This window comes from Amblyomma americanum, chromosome 7 (assembly GCF_052857255.1).
Source record: "Amblyomma americanum isolate KBUSLIRL-KWMA chromosome 7, ASM5285725v1, whole genome shotgun sequence".
Taxonomy (NCBI): Eukaryota; Metazoa; Arthropoda; class Arachnida; order Ixodida; family Ixodidae; genus Amblyomma; species Amblyomma americanum.
This window is the reverse complement of record NC_135503.1, coordinates 81,625,369-81,646,010: the sequence shown is the minus strand read 5'-3', so window position 1 is coordinate 81,646,010 and position 20,642 is coordinate 81,625,369. Positions and strand designations below refer to the sequence as shown.

General features: G+C 45.9%; 1 protein-coding gene across 5 annotated transcripts in view; it reads left to right on the top strand.

Moving 5' to 3' along the window:
• LOC144097284 (uncharacterized) overlaps positions 1 to 20,642 on the top strand; it is a 79,395-nt gene that overhangs the window by 1,095 nt on the left and 57,658 nt on the right. The window contains exons 2-3 of one of the 5 annotated variants that reach the window (XM_077630029.1): positions 7,485 to 7,538; positions 7,619 to 7,670. The exons of 1 other annotated variant lie outside the window; for it this stretch is intronic. The gene's annotated coding sequence lies outside the window, so the exon portion shown is untranslated. Of the gene's footprint in view, positions 1 to 7,484; positions 7,671 to 20,642 lie in introns of all 5 variants that reach the window. 3 more of the 5 variants (XM_077630030.1, XM_077630027.1, XM_077630028.1) reach the window with 3 other exon arrangements.

Genomic DNA, 20,642 nt, shown 5'->3' with positions numbered 1-20,642 from the left:
ACATTTACAGGCCGGGTAACCACAGTCAACTGGAATTATGTGCTCGCAGCAAGTGATGCGATTGCAGCATATGTGAAATTCTTGCGGAAATTTTCTCCGGGAAGAAGTATACAACATATAAAAAAAGTCGCAACCCTGGACAACTAATTAATTGTTATGCTTTATCCAGAAACGAGATCAATTATATGACATTCATACGTACTAAATCCCCGAAAACCCTCAAAGCACTCAAGACATGATGAAATTTTGTTGCGAAATACTTTCGTGCTGAAAAAAGACAGTATTATATAAACCTGTATAAATAGACCCCACTTCAAGCCCCCGTGGTAGCCGTGTGCGGGACGCATTCGCGGATACGCTGTTTGTTTTACTCAACCATCCAGATTCAGCCAACGTGGACTGTGCGCTATGCTCGCAGTCCAACATATGCTCCGGACCTTACGTGGTGGTCAGGACCCGGGACTCCATCGTGGCACCTGGAGCCAGACTGCTGGGGTAGTGACCACCATTCTGTCATCATCGGTCTCCATCCATCAAGGGCCCGACGATTACGCCGTAGGTGTTCTGTGGTCAATTCGGACACGTTTCGCACCACCGTCAACGATCTCTCTCTCTGTGCAATCACCTACACTACTTGTGGACAGCATACAAACTGCGCTGAATAAGGCTACTGCTGTCACCTGGACGAACGTGAATCGCCCGGCACCGGATGTGGGTCTGCTTATCCTATGGGCTGCTCGCCGACAAGCGGAGATGGCAGCTTCCGGAGACTAGACTTCTGCGCAAGCACGGACAAGGTTGAATCACCTTACTGCCAAGGCTAGCAGATATGAACGCGATCTCTTGCGACGGCAGTGGCATGCTTGGTGTTAGCAGTTCTCGACAAAGTCATCGAATGCTGCTCTCTGTCGAACGTTCCGTGCAATGGAACATGGTTTTCGTCGTCCTGACGCTGCTGCCACAGCATGCTTTGCAGCTAACTTAGTTCTAGATGATTTGGCCAGAGAGGCAGCGCGGAAGTTTTTCCCCAGTTATGATGTGTTGCCGCCAAGGGGCACAGGAGCCCCCTTGGATGCCTTTCCAGTATATGTCGATAAGCTCCCATCTACAGCCGACGCCGAGGGAACTGCAAGCCCATTTTCAATGCCCGAGTTGCTGCATCAAAAGATGAGGCCCGTCGGAAGATTGCGCCCGGTCCGGACTCCATTCCGTACGAGGTTAACAAGAACTTAATTTCGGCTGTACTGCCTCAACTCCTCTCCACCGTTAACAATGCATGGATATAAGGCGTCGTACAAGAAACTTGAAAACTGGCTATTGTGATCCCCATTCCAAAGCCGGGGAAGCCGCCTACAGACCTCGGAAATTTCAGGCCTCTATCGCTTACGCTAACATTGTGCAAGCTTACCGAAAAAATGCTTGCCACTCGACAGTCGTGGTGGCTTGAGCACCATGGTTTCCACCATCCCGAACAAATTAGCTTTCGTACGTCCATAGGTACAGAAGATGCACTGGCTGTCTTGGCGTCGGCAGTTCTGGCCTCAACTCGCAGCCACAATGTACGCACTGTACTGGCCATGGACGTTGAAAAGGTCTACGATAATATCAGTCATTCTGCCATCCTGGAATCACTTGACATGCTACATTTGCCCTTTCGAGTGCGCAATTTTGTTAAATCTTTCCTTGAAGAAAGACACTTTGCCATACGCCTCAGCGGTGAGGCTGCCAGATCATTCGTGCCTCTCGCGGCGTCTCCGAGGGATCGTTTTGATCGCCAACAATAATTAATACTGCTTTCATTCCCCTTGCTTGGCGCTTACATGATGTCTCTGAGATTAGGTTCTTATTGTTTGCTGATGACATAACGGTGTGGCGCACTCACAACGACCTGATGATTCCAGCAGCAGCCCTACAATCAGCTATAGATATTACGTTGACTTATGCTTCCTCGATTGCTCTTCAGCTCTCAGTGAGCAAAACAACTTTCGTGTCAGTCGCCAACCGCTGGGGGCGCCGCAAACTCGCTGCAACACCCATTCGTCTCCATCTATCCGGAACTCCAATTCAAGAAAGTTTTACCGTACAAATCTCGGGCTTCACAATACACGAGTCAGGAACAGCTACTGCTTGGCTTTCTCTGGCTAAAAAGCTAGCAATTCAGGCATTCGGTCTGATTAGACGCATTGCGCCTAAAAGAGGCGGAGCCCGCTCTCATGTTGCACGACAGTTGGTGCGGGCGGTTGTGCAACAGCGCCTCGTTTACCAAGCCCAATTCGAGCATTTGCCGAGGGCTCAATGGCATCGTCTAGAAGCTCTTAATCGAGAGGCAATGAGAGCCATTGCTTGCCTTCCCCGCTTTACCCCGATCGTGGCGCTCCAAGAACATGCGCATCTGAATACACTAGATGAGCTGGTGCAGCAACGACGCGATGCTCGCCGCCTGAAGTCAAACCTTACACACACAACGTGTGCTCTCAAGACATATGCCTCGTCGCACTCCATTCTACAGCCGCCCCCGCAAGTTCTTCCTCCCTGGCGTTTTGTGCAGCTAAGCGACACCAAACCAACTGATCTACGTCGGCCAGCATCTACCCGCGCGGCATCGTCGTTTCGCGACCGAATTACAAAGCAAGACACCAATCTGCCACATGGCTCCATCGTTATGTACGTTGACGCAAGCATCCAGGCCTGCGAAACAACAACGGCAGTTTACTGTCCATGCAAGCCTGCCCTGAACAAAACGTAAAGGTTTCGCCTCTCAGAACCTCCTTCCTCATTCTGTGCGATGCTTGCGGTTCAAGAGGCACTTTACTCTGTGGCCGCCGTTTCCATGCTACCTACGGCCCGCATTGTCATTCGCACCGACGCCCTTCACGTCACACGCCAACTACTGCGCGTCAGTCGCACCCCAGAAATCTGCCAAGACATCCATCGTCTAGCGGCACGCATCCCGCAGCAAATCCGTACTGAGTGGGTCGCGCGTGACCTCCTGAGCGCACAAAGCCGCGCAGATTCTACGACCCGCCTTTCGACCCCAACCTCGTCTTTGTCTCGAGTCCTCACTCTGGATGACACCACCCTCCTTTTAACAAGAAAGGAACACCTCCGGTGCCGCACACGCGCTCTAATCCCTCCGTGTGCGGTAACCCTCCCCCGTGGTCTTACCCGTGCAGAGGAGGTTGCGCTTCGGATCATACGGGTCGGGTTGCCCTAACTCCAGCCGTGACAAGCAAGTGGCCGCATTTGAAAGATCTATACCACCGCCCCGAGTGTCCAGTCTGCAAGATCAGAGACTCTGAGGCGGATATACACCAGCTGTTCTTGGTTTGCTCGGTGCTGAAGCCGACGAGAATTCGGCACCTGGCGGTAATGGGTCTCTCACCAGACAATGCGGATTCCTATATTGCCTGGACACAGGGTCCATATCATCGTTCACTACTTGATTTCATTCGATCAGCCCAGCTTTTTTCATTTATTTAAGCAACTTCCTCATCTCTCATGTCATCACCTTTATGCCCTGTGGCAATAAACATCGTTTCGAAGAAAAAAATTGAAAGTACTTAACGTTGAAACTATAACTGCAACAGATAGAGTAAGTAAAATAACAAAAGATGGAACAGGGTTACAAGGTATTGAGCTAGCCAACGCCTTTAAAAGCTTTTTTCTGTCACATGGCACTGTTAGCGAACACGCCCCTGGTTTAACGCGTATGAATGACCCAAAGGAACAAACAATATTTTTAGAACCAATCTCATAAAGTTTAGTTTTAATAGATTTTGGGAATTCATACAGCCAAGCAACTAATGCTGGGTACGTTTAGATAGCGCCTGTAAAGCACGTAATAAATGTAATAGCCCCTTGCCTTGCTGTATGTTCAATGGATGCTTGATGGCTGGAATCTTCCCGCGCGCCATGCAAGCAACACAGGTAACAGTTATTTTTAAGAAAGGTGAAAAGAACGACATGTCAAATTATCGTCCTATATCGGTGTTAGCCATTTTTTCTAAACACCTGTAGAAAATAATTTGGAAGCGCCTATCCTCATTTACAGACTGTCATAGCCTTATATGTTCAACCCAAATAAGGTTTCGAAAGAACAAGTCGACAGAGCTGGCACCTTTTCGCTCAAAAAAAATTTACTCTGGAGAATTTCAAACACAAAAACATGGAGCTTGGACTTTTTCCGAACTTTTCAAAAGCTTATGATCTTATAATTCACAGAATTCCCCTTAAAAAGCTTGATCATTATGGCATAAGATGAAAAGCGCAAGAAATAATCACGTCCTAACTGCAACATATATCCCTGTTTGTATTAATCAGAGGACAAAAGTCTGCAGCGCAATCAGTAAAAATGGGTGTTCCGCAGAGTAGTATTCTGGGTCCGTTTCTGTTTATCCCGTATAAAAATGAAACAGTACGTTTTGATGAAGCTGCCCAATATATGATCTATGCACATGACACTATTTTATTTTTTTAGAAAACTCATGAGAAAATTCAGCTAATCAAGCCAGTAGCATGCTTCTAAAATAAATATTTGGGCTCATAGCATTAGCTTAGCACTTAACTATAAAAAAACAGAAGCTGTTCTATTTCACCTCCGTCAAAGGCTGATCCAATTGGCGCAAATTGTCGTAAACAATACAAGTACTGAAAGAGCACAAACGTTAAATCAGTGGATGCCTACTTTCAGAAAATATGACATGGGATGAACACGTAAGCTATATCGTTAATTAACTGCCTAGAACTATTTTCATCATGCGGCATCACTGTTATAATTTCCCTACTTCAGTTACATACTTTTAGATAACTGTTTATTTTCCTCAACATTAAGCTATGCCTCTTAAGTATGTTCCACAACAACAGCAACCAACGTTAGCAAACTGTTTATATTGCAGAAACGGGTCTTGCCTCTGCTATCTAGTGTTCCTTATCGTTCCCATGCGGCACACCTAGTTAAAAAGAACACTATTGTTCCTATTACATATCTATACCGTTACAAAGTAATCCGCCTTTATACACATAGAATATAAAAAAAAATAATTTTTTCACTAAGCATGCAGATTGAGACCGGAAGCGGGCAGAGTGGGTGAGGGAACAAACACGGGTTAATGACATCCTAGTCGAAATCAAGAGAAAGAAATGGGCTTGGGCAGGGCATGTAATGCAAGGTAACGGAGTGGATTCCAAGAGAAAGTAAGCGTAGCAGGGGGCGGCAGAAGGTTAGGTGGGCGGATGAGATTAAGAAGTTTGCAGGCAAAGGGTGGATGCAGCTGGCAAAAGATAGGGTTAATTGGAGAGACATGGGAGAGGCCTTTGCCCTGCAGTTGGTGTAGTAAGGCTGATGATGATGATCATGATGATGATGACCCATACCGTACATTATTTGGAACCCTGGAATGTCACTAAATGCGCAACAAACTACCGGAAAGAGATGTTAAAAAATTCATTGCCGACTATTTTAAACCACCCTTTTAAGGCAAGAAATACTGACATATCCACCATTTCATTAGAGAAATTGCGTGTCATGTTTGTATAATATTCTTCTCTGTTTTCTTTCCTTTCCTGGCTTTTTGCTTGCATTGTTGATGCAATCCGAGCCAACGGTTGTATATATAGGCGTATCACTGTGCTGCTCTGCATGCTGGAAGGTCAGAACTCCTGCAGCTGTTTTTACAGCTTTTTACCTGCCTTCCTCGCAAGATTCCTTTTTCTTGCCGAATAAATTGCAATTTCAAAAATAGTGTCGTGGACGTTACCTTAGGTATAAGGCGCTGGTGATTGGAGAATAGTATATTTACTGAATTCTTCTAGAGACAGCATGCTTCTAAGATTGTAACAAAAAGAAAACCACATGCTGCTGGTTGGAGCACGGGAATAGTTACTCTGGAAAAGTTTTCCAGCCTTTTATTATCTATTTATCAAGCCATGTTACCTTGCCTAAGTATTGAAGTGTTTACCTGCTCCAAATCCAACCCTAGTGGTTATTGTGATAGTTTCCTGCGTGCAGCTTATCTCAAATACGGTCATAATTGAAAGCGGCTACTGCACAGAGAGCCCGCACTCGCTACTTTTTGAAGCAAGACTGAAAAGGAAAAGGCGCCCTCTGCTGACCTCGGGTACGTTTGCCAAGAAAAGATTTCTTCAATGTAACCGCACGTGAGGTCTTCGTAACCAAAGCGCCAAGAAGCGGCGCGACGATAAGGCTGTCGGAGCGAGGTTTTTTCTGTTTAGAGGCGTTAGTATATTTACATCGTCAATAGAGTGTTCATGCTGTTAATATTCAGACGAATTAAAGGGCTGCTGATATAACAATGCGAAGCATTCTGCAAAAATATTTGACTACTGCGTATTGTTTACTTGAATGACATTAAGTTTAAGGTATTAGATAGAAATCCTTCCTTTGATTTAGAGCGCGAAAACACAGTATACCATATTAAAATAATCTTATTGGAATGAGCCGATTCTGGAGATTCGGCTGCACTGCTTTATTCACCATAAAATTAAGTTACTGCAGTGATAATTTTTAAATCTAAACAAGATCGACAATTTCTACGCTGTACTGCGAAAGGCCCCGCTTTCCTGTTCTTCGCTAATGTCTAAAATCCGCAATAAAGCCTAAAACCAAGAGACTACACGCAGGCCTGGACTACCAGAGGGATCGCAACAGGTGCACCCTCACATCCGTGGTGCTGGCCACGTGGGTGGAGCTGGCGACATTATGACGCATGACCGTCGGCATCCTCCGAGAAACTCATCTCTAACAGCGTTCGCTGCTCCGCCGCGGTGGCTCAGTGGTTAGGGCGCTCGACTACTGATCCGGAGTTCCCGGGTTCGAACCCGACCGCGGCGGCTGCGTTTTTATGGAGGAAAAACGCTAAGGCGCCCGTGTGCTGTGCGATGTCAGTGCACGTTAAAGATCCCCAGGTGGTCGAAATTATTCCGGAGCCCTCCACTACGGCACCTCTTCTTCCTTTCTTCTTTCACTCCCTCCCTTATCCCTTCCCTTACGGCGCGGTTCAGGTGTCCAACGATATATGAGACAGATACTGCGCCATTTCCTTTCCCCAAAAAACCAATTATTATTATTATAACAGCGTTCGCTCGAATAATAAATGACGTAATCGTAGCAATGCCCTTCAGTATGTTTTGGAGTTACGTGTTAAAATACGTCCTGCTGTTCATATAGCAACGCGTTTTTATAGTGCGTGTACGCAAGCGGGCGCACTGTACACATCGGGTTGAGCAGCAATTACGAGCTGGGACGCAAGTAAAACTAGCGAATTCGAGCTGTTGTCAGCGCTCAGTGCTGACGTGTCAGTAAATGGGAGTACGATGCTCCCTGTCACTTAACGTTTCCTGCTCACTCGATTTCATCCTGAGTAAAAATTTGTGCTTAGCGTTTTATTTCCGTCCTATGCTTGTGCTTCCGCTGCGGGATGCCGATGGAGGCTGACAAAAAATTGTATTGTTCTTTATTGGCACAGGTCACAGCAACGCAGCGTTGACTTCAAGCCTCGTCTGACCGCTGTGATGATACGGTATGCAAACGGCCCAGAACTCTATGCTATAGCCACTGCAGGGACCTAAAAGAAAGGTTTGTTTTGCTTACCATACCTAGAGTGTTGCGCAGACCAGCACCACCGCACCTCTGAGACGTCCTAGTGCCAAGGGTAAGTAAAACGCGCAGAGAGATTCGGCTCTATACTTTCAGTTAAAAAGGTGACCTTAGGTCTCTTTTAAATTGTGAGGCTAATTATTTTTCCCAAGAGGACTAAGGGGAATGCGCCGATCGTTTCTTAGGCGAAAGAAACACTGGGAGGGCCTGGCCTTGAGAAATATCCTTTCGTAAAAAACTTTACTTCTTACTCCTTCGAATGGGCGCTCATCAATCAATCAATCAATCAATCAATCAATCAATCAATCAATCAATCAATCAATCAATCAATCAATCAATCAATCAATCAATCAATCAATCAATCAATCAATCAATCAATCAGTCATGTGTTTTATTTTCATCATAAATGAAGGCTGGCGCAAGCAAAAAGTGAAAACTATTTCCACTTGAAACATCCTGAGCCTCCTGTACACAGAGCTTGAGCGTGAGGGGACACGTGTACAAAAATAAAGAACACGGATATGATTTACCTGCGAAATAAAAGCACAAAACATTCAGCACCAAAGAAGTACATAGTCTTAATCTTCTATGCACAAACGAGCCATCAAGAAACATGTTAATCACGTCAGTCACTAATTCACAAGTGTTTGCGAAAAACAAGGGCGGCTAGTGATAGAATGCTGTCTCAGTCAGAAGCAACACAAATGACGTTGCAGTCGTAAACACATGTCACGAATGTCTTGCAGACTGCAGATGTCAATACAAACATTAATATAAAGTAGTTAATTTCATAGTAGTGGAAAGTTAAGCCGCAGCATTTGATGACGATATTTAGTGCGTGAGAACGAGATGCACGAAAACTCATGACTTCGAAGAGCGTATATTGCATCATTTGGTTTTAGAGCGCATGCATATAAAAGGTATCGTGAATATGGTGATTGTACTTTTTATACCTTATGTGTCAATAATATTCGTATAATATGGGATTATTGACGATGTTCAAGCGAGTAAACAAGACATGCGTGAGCTCGGTACTCTATATTTGCAACAAAACGAATCGCTTTCTTTTTCATTCGAAATCCAATGTGAACATTTTTCTCCATGCCACTACCCCAGACCAAAAAGCAATAACAGAGTTAGGGAAAGAACAGCGCTTTGCAGATTCAGCGTTCTATTGGCGCTGGTAAAAAGAAGCGAAATTTTGCAAGAACAATCTTGCATTTTAAAAGTTTTGATAAAACATTGCCAATTTCAGGGTTCCATCTCAAATGTTTCTGAACAATAAGTCCTAGTGCCTTAACGGAATCTAAAAAGGCTTATAATAGAATTCCTCATCCATAAACCGAAGTTTTAAGGTACAAATTGTGGCCTAGGGTGAAATATGACTGCTTTCGTCTTTTGTGTAATTGAGATTACAAATTTTCCTCAATCCAAGACTCAGTTTATCTAGTGCCCTAATAAATACAGGAATTGTTGAACCAGAAGTGTTATCTTTAGTAAGCATACTAGTATCGTTAGTGTATATTATGATTCCGGTATGTTCTCGATTTTCGGAATATCTTTTATATACAAAAGAAACAATAGCGGACATAATATGCCACCCAGAGGAACACCGGTTTAATGTTCAAAAAAGATGAGGCCTATTATGTTATAATTACATATTGAAGACGATGATGCAAATATGACCTTATAACAGACTGAGGTGTGCCACGGGTCCCTACATTTTCTAATTATCCTAATTAGAACTGGTGATTGTGGCAGGCGAAAACCTTAAAATTATCTATAAATTTTTCGTGACATGTCGTTCATCTTCAAAGGCACCTAGAATAATTATTTTTGTACCAACAAAGGGGTTTCTCTGGACTTTCACTCCAAAAGACCGTATTGGTATGAAGGTTGTAAGAGAAATTTAGTGCGCAATTTCTTAAACTGTTTAAAAACTTAAAAAGACTGGTATGATAGAGATGGGCCTATAATTAGACATATTATTTACTGCGCACTTTGTGAAAGCACAATTACTTCGGGAATCCGCATTAATTTCGAAAACTTGCCAGAAATTAAGGCAGTGTTATACAGTATGTGTTGGCAAATGCAGGAGCTACGAGGCTATTAACAGTTTCACCGGGCCTATTTGAATGCCATCAATAATGCAAGCATTACTGTTTTTGAAAAGTTAAAAATGCTCCTAATTTTGTGTTCTTCAGTTGGTTAAAAAATACTTTCAGTATTACGTCTCATATCCAGCCCTATAGTATCACATGATTGCACGTTACCGACGATATCCTCGAAAAAGTAATAGAATATTTCTGCCAATTCTGATCTTTGTATGTGGTGCCCTTCATAAATTTGTCGGAGCAAAGGTGAGGAAAAACCAGCTCCGACAGCATTGAGGAAGGAAGGAAGGAAGGCCTCAGACGTTGCTGGCACATACCCACTACGGGGGAGTGGCCAAGACACAGGCGGTTAATTACTGGATACAGGAAATTTTTGACGGGAAAAGGAGTGGTAATGGTATGTAGGCTGAGAGATTGGAAGAGGGAAGGAAAGGGGTCCAGTTAAATAAACAGCTCGAACCAGCATTGAGGTTCGAGCTGTTTATTTGCGCTGCTCGCGCTGGGGCGCCAAGCCGAACTTCATCTTTCTTGTCCGGCGCCGCGTGCCATGGCCTGCGAGCAGAGCGCAGCGCGAAGGGCGGTACAGGGCTCCCCCCCCTGTATATCGAAGCCACAGGATTCGCCAAGCGAATGTGCTTTGAGGAAGCTGCGAACAGTGGTGGCGCAGTCTAAGCGAGAGCGAGTGTAGGGCCGACGGGCATAGGAGTGGCAACGTAGGTTGGTTTGAGGCGTTCAGCAGCCACGACGTCTTCACGGCTGTTAACGTCTAACGTGAAGGTCTGTGCATGATGGAGGATGCGGAACGGTCCATTGTAGGCCGGCTTGAGGAGTGGACGGACGTGGTCACGGCGGATGAAGACATGGATGCAGGAGACTAGCTCAGCAGAAAAGCTGCCGAGGTCAGCCTTCAGTGCCGAGAGAATGCCCAAGAGGACGAGGGGAAGGTGGTCGGACCAGCATTCCCTTGGCTGATAAGTAGTAATGGCAGCCTTCAGTTGTCGATGCAGACGTTCCACCATGCCATTGGCCGAAGGATGGTAGGCGGTCGTATGGATGTGGCGAACGCCCAGAATATTGGCAAGAGCAGTAAACAGGGCCGATTGAAACTGGCGGCCACTGTCGGTGGTGACGACAGGCAGGCTGCCGAAACGAGAGACCCAGCCGGGCAAGAAGGCCAAAGCAACGGCCTCGGCTGAAGTGTCAGCAATGGGCAACGCATCGGCCCAGCGGGTGAAACGGTACACACAGGTGAGCAGATAAGAGGCCCCACTACTAACGGGAGTGGTCCAAAAATTGCTATGTGAACGCGGGAAAACCGTGCATCAGGCAGCTGAAAAGGAGAGGCAGGCGTAATGGTATGCCTGTTAACTTTGACGCGCTGGTAGTGAAGGCAGGTTCGTGCCCAGTGGCGGACGTCGGCATTGATACGTGGCCAAAGCAAACGAGATGTGATCAGCTTCTGCGTAGCACGAATACCAGGGTGGCTCAGGCGGTGCAGTTTTTCAAAAATGGTGCGGCGGAAAGCCAAAGGTACGTGGGGGCGCGAGACGCCAGTGGACGTCTCGCGCTTAATGAACTGGGAGGAAGATGGCAGTGGACATTCGGCGAAGGACAGGGACGTGGACGAGGAGTGAAGACGTTCCATCTCTGGATCACTGCGCTGTGCAGCCGCTAGCTCCTTCATGTCCACTGGCGATTCGGACGTCATGGCACTAACAAGGAAAAGCGCAGCAGCAGCAACATTCTCCAGGCCATGGACGTCACGGAGATCCACTGTAAACTCCGAGATAAAACACAGTTGGCGGATCTCGCGTGCAGTGTAGGTGCTGTGGTTCCTTTGGAAGGCAAAAGTCAAGGGCTTGTGGTCCGTGATGACGAGAAAGTCTCGGCCTTCTAGGAAGTGGCGAAAGTACTTGATGGGGAGGTACACAGCCAGAAATTCTAGACCGAAGGTGCTGTATTTAGTCTCAGGTGGCTTCAGCTTTTGGGAGAAAAAAGCGAGAGGCTGCTAATTAGAGATGTGCTGCTCGGGAACTGGGCCGACGGCAATGCTCGAGGCGTCGGTGACGAGGCGCAGTGGACAATAAAGAACTGGATGTATGAGCCAAATGGCGTCTGCAAGCGCCTTCTTGGCAGCAGCAAATGCAGCTGCAGCGTCATCACTACATTCAAGTGGCGCAGCAGAGTATTTTTTGTAGCCAAAAGATCGCTAAGAGTCTTCAGGAAAGAGGCGCACTTCGGAAGAAAGCGGCGATGAATGTTCAGGAGGCTCAAGAATTCTCCGAGCTTTTTGAGTGACGTGGGGGCGGGAAAATCTTGAATGGGTTTGACTTAGCTGTTGAGAGGCCGAATGCTCTGTAGGATGACAAGGTGGCCGAGGAACTCTAGTGTAGCTACGCCAAAGAGGTACTTGATCGGGTTGATGACGAAAAGGGCACGCAGATGAGCTTCGTGCTCAGTACCAGATGAACTTGCTACGAGGAGATCATCGATGTCAACGAACACGAAGCCGAGGCCTCGCGTAACCTCCTTGATAGCTCGTTGAAAAGTCTGTGTGGCGCTGCGCAAGCCAAAAGGCATCCGCACGGGCTGAAAGAGGCCGAACGGTGTGGTAATGGCCGTCTTCGGAATATCAGCGGGCTCTACAGGAATTTAATGATGTCTTCACTAAGTCATTTTTAGAGAAGATCGTGCACCCAGTTATATTTGATGTGAAGTCCTGTATGTGAGGAAGTGGACAGCGTTCTGAGGCCGCGATAATCTCCCCATGGTCTCCAATCGCCCGGATCTTTCTTTGGCACCATGTGAAGTGGCGATGCCCAGTTGCTGGAGGAAGGGCGTACTATGCCGAGTTCCAGCATGTGTTGGAGCTCGGGACGAGCTATAGCGATGCGTTCTCCCGACAAATGTCGAGGGCGAGCAAACACCGGAGGTCCCGAAGTCACAATGTGGTGAGTGATCGAATGCTTCACCGCTGACTCTAAGCTGACTTGTGCTCGCGTGTCGACCAGGAAACGAGTGCCAGTAATCTTGTCCGAGACGCAAAAGAGGCGGCATTCCTGCCCACCAGCACCACTGGCCGCCGTCAGTGGCCTGTCCCAGCGTTTCCCGACCAGGATCACGGGTGTGTGCACTTCGGAGTAGGGTGGTACCAGCAGACAGCCGAGGGCGAGGTGGCTGGCCGCGCGTAGAATGGTTGGGATTCTGGGGTGCGGCGGCGAGGCCTGAACCTCGACGGAGAACGGCACGGCAAAGGCGCAAGGACATCGAGACGCCTGGCAAGAGCATCAAGTCGATATTCTATGTAGCTGCAGCGGTCTCGTGTTTAAAGTGAAATACATCTAAGTCTTGCCACCATCGCATCAAGGAAAGTGTCGATTATTAGGTGGAAAGACTGATTAACAGCGGATATCGAGGTGACGTGATCGGAAGAGCCAGCGAGAAAGTTATTCGCTGTGTAAAGGGCCAGGGAAAAACGACAAAAAAGAAGAACACAGCAAACCCGTGGTCGTATTGTATGTGCACTCCCCCGCAGTGGGTATGTGCCAGCATTGTTTGAGGCCAACAACAACAACCGTATGTGCAAAGAATTTCAAACAGGATTGAGGAAGTTGCTGGAAGGTATGGCATCTCTGTGATCTTTTCGTCTCCCAAAAACTGTCAACGTTATGCCCTGCAGTTAAACTAAGGTGGAGCGGGGCGCAAAGAAAAGAAAATGAGTATGTGCTGTCAGACATATATCAAAGTACGTTTCCCCACCGTACGTTTCCACCGGCGGTTTCCCCATTGTGCCTTTTTTGTGCCGAACCTGAGACAATAGATCACTTCCTGCTGTTCTGCCGCCGCTTCTCTCATTTGAGGAAGCGTCTGTTGCAAATTCCATGTCATCAACGGGGCTGCCCTGTGTCCTCTGTGGTTGCTCTTTCTATTGGCGCTTCTTTGCTTGGACGAAGCGACAGGAGTGTGCGCTCGGCTGTGCAAAATTTCCTTCAAGAAACGCAGCGACTCCCATTCTAATTTCTTTTTGTCGCCCTCAATCAGTACGACATTAAAACATTACAGGCGTTGTATACTATTATGCACATTAAGCTATTGTCCCGTCTTCGACCTCGAAGTTAACAGGACCTCTGCCCTTGCGTCTTCCAATCTATCAGCCTACATGCTATTACCACTCCTTTTCCTGTCAAAACTTTCCTGTATCCAGCAAATAAAGGCCTGTGTCTTAGCCACTTCACGCAGCGGGTATGTGCCAGCATTGTTTCAGGCCTAGCTACCTACCTATCACCGTACGTGACGTTCAAAGTGGGCACAGTGTACAAAATCCCCATGTCGTGCGGAAAAGTGCACATAGGTCAGAGTGGTCGATGTTTGAATGTGTGGCTGATGGAGCATGCCGGAGATTTGGAAAAAGGTAACACTTCAAGCAATATGGTTCTTCTTTGTCCTGACTGTAGCAAGCGCTAGAAGAAATGCTCTCCCCTTTTTTCCAAAACTTGTGTTATTTTTCGTCACCGAGATCTTGTAACGCGGATGATAGTTTAAGCCTATCATATCGCGGAAACGGGGCATACATGTGTTAGTGACCCTTCAGTTGGCTTGTCTGGTGGAGAGATGTTTTTTGAAAGCGAGATTGAAAACCGCGTGCTAATTTTTTCCTGCACATCGGTCGGCATGTGGCGTGCGATTCTCTAGGTTCATTTTGGTTTTTGTTTTATATATAGAAGCCTCTGAATAAAAATTCTTGTAGTTGTGAGTGAGCGCTGTGTCCCTTCTGTGACGTTTTTTGTTAGCGCATGGATTTTTCATAATAAACGTATACCAACAAGCTCGCTTTTCTGCCCCTTTGCAACTAATCTGTAGAACCGTGAGCCCTTTCCTGTCTTGTAATTCTGACCTATCTAACCCAGCAGTAATTTCGTCGCTAATCGCCGTATGCATCTGCAAGGCTCGCACCCTCTCCTGGTATGCAAGTTACGGCCGGTGCCCTGTGGACGTTGCTGGTGTTTGTGGGTCCGTGGAACCTTCAAGGGGCCACACTAGAAGGTTCACCAAGATGCTGCGTTGCGAGTGATGGCGCCAGGCAAGATTCTTTAAAGATCCCTCAAAACTTGTGTGCGGCCTCCAGGGAGATGGTCGCATGTTCCGCGGATGGTCCACGACGACCAACAGGAAGAGAGTACCTATGGTATTTGGCAAGACCCAGGCTTCCTGAGCATGGACAGGAAAACTCCACGAAAGAAGGCAACATCATCGTTTTAGGGGACAAGCCTGTTTCAGCGAAACACTGGAAGGTTTTACAGTTTGGACCGATGTTTGGTTTTGAGCCCGTTCTTCATCCCGCGGAGAAGCTCGCTCTCTCAAAGCCCCTGTATGGGCGCGTCTCCAGCGGCTTTCGTTCTAGATGCGCGGACGAATGCCTATTGGTGCTGCAGAGGACCGACGAAAAGCAGCGGAAGCGCAGCAGCACCGAGAAGCTGGTTGAATATATGCTGGAACATGGCCTGCGGCTGCTGGTTGCTGACTAGGATGGAGCGTTCGTCGTCATGTCAACCGGCACGTTCAAGGAAAAGGCAAGTGGGGTGGTTGACAACAATTTTGAAGAAGTGCGATTCAGAGCGAACGCAGTGAAGAAGCAGGCAGTGACACTTCTTGAGAGCCACAACCTTCTACGTCTAGCGTCTTCAGGGAAGGAAGCCTCGGCAACTCATCTGGAAGTTTTCTTCAGCGTGAAGACGCATAAGGAAGGTATGCCCTTTCGTTGCATTGTTTCGGAGAAGAATTCGTGGCAGGATACCGTCTCAAAGTATTTACAGAGCAATTTAGGATCTCTGAAGATAGATGACCAATACAGTATCAAGAACTCACAAGCCTTGGTCAAGTACCTGATGGATGAAAACCCGGGACAGTGCCATTTCCTCAGCATTGATGTGGAGGACCTGTACTATTCGATACCGCACAACATGTTAATGATGCATCCATTCATGCATCACTGGTGACAATGATGAATAGGTGTTTATTGAAAGGTGCGGTGTGTCTCTGGAATCCTTCCTAGAACTTCTTTCTATTTGAAGTGTACAGTAATTCGTTATGGTGACCGTTTGTTCGTGCAGCGCGCGGCGGTGTGCACTGGGCCTAGGGTGGCTCCTGCTCTTAGTAGCATGTTCTTGGGCTTTGTTGACAAGAAGGTAGATATGAATTCAGCTGGCTGTTTCGGAAGGCCTTTCGTTATGTTGATGACTTCTTAATCATCGTCGACAACTGTGACTGCTTCGTAAACAGCATAATAGACTTAGCGAAATTGTTTAAGGATAGCGGTATAGCCTTAAGTTCACGCTAGAGGTTCCAAATGAAGGAGAGTTGCAGTTTCTAGACCTTCGAATGATTAAGAACCAGCACCATCTCTTTTGGAGTAACCATCCGCGTTCCGCGAAAGGTTTGTTAAATTTGGCGTCAACACACTCGAGGCTCATCAGGGATGAAATCGCGGTCTCGTGTTCAAAGTCAGCTGCATCAAAGTCTTGCCACCATCGCATCAAGGAAAGTGTCGATTATCAGGTGGGAAGACTATTAACAGAGGATATCCAGGTCACGTGATCGGCAGAGCCAGCAAGATGTTTATTCGCTGGGTAAAGGGATAGGGAAAATACGACAAAAAGAACACAGCAAACCCGTGGTAGTATCGGATGTGCATCGTATCTCACACAAAATTATGAAAGTTGACGGCAGGTATGGCATTCGTGTCATGTTTTCGGCTCCCAAAAAACTGTCGACGTTATGCCCTGCGATTCAAGCTAAGGTTGAGTGGGGTGCAAAGAAAATAAAAGGAGGATGTGTTGTCAGACATATATATCACCGTACGTCGCGTGCAAAGTGGGCACAGTGTACAAAATCACCATGTCGTGCGGAATAGTGTACACATAGGCCCGAGTGGTCAATATTTGAATGTGCGGCTGATGAAGCATGCCGGAGATTTAGAAAAGGGTAACACTTCAAACAATATGGCCCTTCATTGTCGTGACTGCAGAAAGCGCAAGAAGAAATGTTATTCCCTTTTTTCCAAAACGTGTGTTCTTTTTCGTCACCGAGATCGTTTAACGCAGGAGATTGTTGCAGCCTATCATATCGCGGGAACGGAGCACACATGTGTTAGTGACCCTTGAGTTGGCTTGTATGGCGGAGAGACAAGTTTTCTGAAAGAGCGTTTATCTTTTCCTGCACATCGGTCGGCATGTGGCGTGAGATTACTATGGATTTGTTTTGGTTTTGTTGTATGTATAGAAGCCTCTGAATAAACAATCTTGTAGTTGCAAGCAAGCGCTGCGTTCCTTCTGTGTCGTTTTCTGTTAGCTATTAGGTTTTTCATAATAAACGGCGAGCGCAGTTCACTTTAAGATCGAAAACAGCTTTGTTTGAGCATGCGAGCGTTTAACGACATCAGTGATAAAATCTTCGTCAAGAATTGCTTTCAAACTGTTTTGTTCATGGATTCCAGGATATTGTGGAGGCAGAGCAAGAAATTATTTAATTTAGATTCAGGGTAACGTTAAATTACACAGCGCATGCAATCATGAGATGTCTGTTAATGGCTGCGGACCCGTATGTTGCTAAGAATTCCGAGAATGGTATTCGTTTTCTCAGTACCCATTACCTGTACTAGGAGTAGCGTTTCTTATCAATATTGATGTCTAATATATTATGTAGTTAAGTATATGCTATATTTGGAGAATTACGAACACAAGTATAAGATTACGTCTTTTATATTAGTAGTTGATTGAAAAGAGCTTCGACTCTTATCGAGGGGCTATGACTACCCGGGCAGCCATAGACAGCATGGAGTTTCTGTTTCGCTTCCAACCTGTGACGAAGATTAGAGCTGGTGACACACCATCATCTGGGCTCTGTGTTTCGACCTGCATAGGAATGGAGTTTTTGCATGGTAGAATTTCCCACAACAAAGTATTTTTACATAACCCAGTAAAATTTCTATGCCTTTTTTAGGAGTAGAAATATTTAATATACAAATATTATTAAGGTGCCTAATCCCGCATCATTCTTTCTGCGCTTATTGACGTGTTTTGCAATTGCGAAAACATTATGGCGTTATACGAAACAATAACTGAGCTTCACTATGCGACCACTATAGTCGAACCAATGTTCATTCATAAACCAAGTTACTTTTGCCAACATTGGTATGGGAAGTTATACTTCAAGAAGGGAGAATCAAGACATGTACAAAGCGAGGTAGCCGAATGGGCGAAGGGCTGGACATGCAATGCGAATAAAGAATAATCGCTGGTCCTTAAGGGTAAAGGAGTAGATTTCATGATGGGGCGGAAGAAGGTTAGGTGGGCGGATGATATTAAGAAGTTTGCGGGGATATAGTTTCCGCAGCTGGCAAGGGACAGGGCTAATTGCAGAAACATGGGAGAGGCCTTTGCCCTGCAGTGGGTGTAGACAGGCTGATGATGCTGATGGATGTAGGTAAGACGTTTGGAAATTTATAAAAATACGTTTCGTCTAACCAGTGGAGTTTAAGCAAATATAAATGTCATGGCTGAACTCTCCGAGCCTTGTTAACAAGACGAGTCTCAAAAAGATTAATGTTGCGTCGAAAGGAAGTTTTTTACAGAAGCCAGCTTAAATACTCATTAAAATATTCATTATAAATAACATTTCTAAGTATTTCGGAAAACATTCTACTCTAATTGATGGGGCTACAGTTGTAAGTTTTCGTTTTACATCACTCACATCAGTGAGACTGACATCGACACTCTCATACGCAAATTTTTTCTCGGAGGCAACATTTTAAGACATTTCTAATAATTTTTAAGGAATGGACAGACTTTTAATGTCGAAAAATACTGCACATTAGGCCTTGCTACTACCGACAGCAATGCGTTGGTTTCTATCATATAGGACGCGGCGTCTTTCTTAAAATCTTGCTTATATTTAGCTGCGACATCCCGTATAAGTAGCTAGTAGTGCGAAGTACGTGTTTAAAACCAAACCATTCTTCTTAAGGCATATTAAAGTCTTCCGTAATTATAACGTGTTCCGTCTAGGAGTCTCTTCATGAAGCGATAAAATGGGTGCGCACTAGTAAAACAAGGAGATCTGCAAAAAGAACAAATTGCTAATGATGTGTACGCACACTGCAGTATTCGCACACTGCAGCAGGCAGTTTGAGACAGCTGGCAATTTACATTAGGACGTTAGTTCCTAAGAATGAAGCTTTACCTAGACGCCATTGCTGCGTACGTTGCAAGCCGTGCTGCGCGTTGTATGCAAGGCAGAAAATCTTCGCAATCGCCTATGTTGCTTTCCAGCCACGATTTTCTTCCAGTAACCAAACGTGCATTCTTCCTATGCAACTCTAAAAGATACTTGTCAGGTTGGGTTATTAGGCTGCGGTAACCACTCTCTTGTTTCTAATAAGCTTCGGACTATCTCCTGTGTAGATTAAATACTATGTTCTACGTGCCGTTTTTACAACGGAAAGTTATTGTAAACGCTTTCCGGTATAGTAAACCTCAATATGTTATAAATGTTTATGGACGCTGTAAAGTTCGCTAGAATCTTACTTCACTCTCAGTCATGTTTTATGTTAAAAAATGTTGGCTATGATTTGGGCCTTCTTTCTGATTCTCACATTACAATATTTTCTTTGCTTGATTTTGCTCGTCTATTGATGAAAGATGGTACCGTGAAAGATTTTAAAAGCGTTATCTCTTACTTATCACGTTTCGAGATTTCGTGGGGTCTGCTAGCACCCTCAGATCACAGCGCCATCTGTGGCAGCAACTACTCATCACGTTTCGAAATTTCGTGGGGTCTTCTACCATCCTGAGATCATATCGCCATTTCTGGCAGTAACTAGAAAGCAGCACATATCGCATTGAGGCTTGCGGTGCCATATATAGTAGCATTGTAGAAAAAACCAGTGTGCCAATGACGACGTCACTGTCCAATATGGTGGATAGAGGTCCAACTATGCGAGTATGACGTCAGGAGACAAAATGGCGGCGAAGTTTCGGTTTTTCGAATCGAAAATGGCGGCCATTAAAATTGGTTGTGTCCTCCCATCTCTTTCCCCCGTGACCAAAAAATGTCCTATAATGGGTAGGAAAACTGTCTCGTCAGGGGATCGCAAGGTCTGCAGACATTCTTCTTCTTCTGTTGTTGCCAGGAAAAATGAAAAGGAAAGTGCACAGGCCTGCCCACTGGCTCAAGCTGAGCCACAATCGCTACCACGTGCTGAAAGTGGGAGAGTTCATTCGATCCGCTATATATACCCCGACAACAAGAGGCACCCATCTGGGGACAGTTGTGTACTCAATTCGGTAGAGAAATGAAACCCTATGGGTTATAATATAGAAATAAAACCACAATTAAATAATAGGTAAACACTGTATAGATGCAATTACTAATTGAAGCGTTACCTTATTGCTCCGCAAGCCGAATTCATGGCCCCCCTTGACCCCCGAAAGAAAATCCGTTTGGGACATAACATGGGGAGGGGGGGGGGGTGTAACTCGACAACGGGTAGTCGTAATTTCTCAGATAGATGGCGCTAGGTGTCGATCGCTCCGCTAGGCGGCGTGCATGTAAGCGTAGCCGAGCATGGTGGTAATCCACCCCGTTTCAAAGGGTATTACATTCTGTTTCTTCTTCTCTTTCTTATTCTTAAGGCATGGCACATACACACATGGGGAAATTGGCCAATGTGTAGTGGCATAAACCAAGAAATTTCCATAGTTTCTTCCATGTCTTCCAGACGGTGGCTGCCTTAAAGCTTTTTTAGCTTCGTAATCGTAATAACGCGCATATTCCTGCATTATCTCTTCGACCAACAGAATCTAATTGTACACCCCGACAGTCCACAAGATATTAAGATGCACGAATAAGCGTTTATT